At 43.2% G+C, this 986-nt stretch overlaps 1 protein-coding gene and 1 long non-coding RNA gene across 5 annotated transcripts in view; one reads left to right on the top strand and one right to left on the bottom strand.

Annotated features, from left to right (window-relative positions):
- The window catches only part of LOC116696690 (uncharacterized), a 12953-nt gene extending 12316 nt beyond the window's left edge, over positions 1–637 (top strand). Inside the window, exons 2-3 of the long non-coding RNA XR_004333805.1 lie at positions 144–146; positions 558–637. This is a non-coding gene — a long non-coding RNA (uncharacterized LOC116696690). The remainder of the gene's footprint in view (positions 1–143; positions 147–557) is intronic.
- Positions 1–986, bottom strand: part of sh3pxd2aa (SH3 and PX domains 2Aa) — a 167093-nt gene that overhangs the window by 70805 nt on the left and 95302 nt on the right. The window lies entirely within an intron of this gene.

Raw genomic sequence — 986 nt, 5'->3', positions numbered from 1 at the left:
GAAAAAATGAAAGCTCAGATGGGCCGATCTGGAATCTTGCCCCTTATGAGGTCATAAGAAGAAAGGTTACCTCCCCTTTCTCTGCGTTGCCCGCCCACCCATGAGAAAGAGACATCATGGTTTTCAAACGAGCAACGTGGCAGTTGGTCAAGGATACACCCCCAGCCTCCACCTTGCCCCCTCCTCTCCTCCTCAAAAGCTACAGACTCAGAAATGGCACATACTAAGGAAAGCTGGGACTGGCTCTAGTGGCTGTAATTTTGCACCAAGGCGGAATTTTGGGAAAGAGACTTCAGATATGGTATTATGGGACCACTAAGGCCTATATAAAAACATCCAAAGAGCACCATGTCATGGGACCTTTAAAGGGTGATTATAGTTGTCTACAGTGTCCATAGATCTTAGGAACAAAGGGAGAAAGATATAAAGTTTAGGAGCCACAACTTACAAAGCAGGGCTGGGCAAAATCGTGATTAGGATTTTGGCTCCTAATGATCACAAAAACAATGTAATCGAGAAAAAAAGAGTATTTTGCACTTTGCAAACTCTTATATTAGGTAACACTTTATTTGAAGGGGTGTGCATAAGACTGACCTGACACCGTCATTATTATGACATGACACCTATCATGAACATGTGGCAATCAGCTGATGATTGTCAGCCAGTAACGTCAACAATAACGCAATGTTATAATGTTGTATCAGCTGTTTCTGCCTTGATCTGATGTATAAATCCATGTCTTTAGGGACAAACGAGGACTAAAGGTCCCTCAATTAGGGACAACAATGGCCATCGGACCGTAGAAAGAATCAAGATGATGGGTCTGGGAACTCACTATTTACAGGGCTCAATCTGAGGGGCGGGATAAATGCTTGTCTTTCAAATTCTCTCTGCACGCAATAGCCAACCAGAGCAACACTGGTTAATAGATTAAACTTTTGCCGTATCCGGTCGGCAAAACTCCGAACACATCTTCCTTTTTTAAG

The sequence above is a fragment of the Etheostoma spectabile genome, chromosome 2, assembly GCF_008692095.1.
Source record: "Etheostoma spectabile isolate EspeVRDwgs_2016 chromosome 2, UIUC_Espe_1.0, whole genome shotgun sequence".
Lineage (NCBI taxonomy): Eukaryota > Metazoa > Chordata > Actinopteri > Perciformes > Percidae > Etheostoma > Etheostoma spectabile.
Note: the sequence above shows the minus strand (reverse complement) of the source record. Positions and strands in the feature narration are given on the sequence as shown.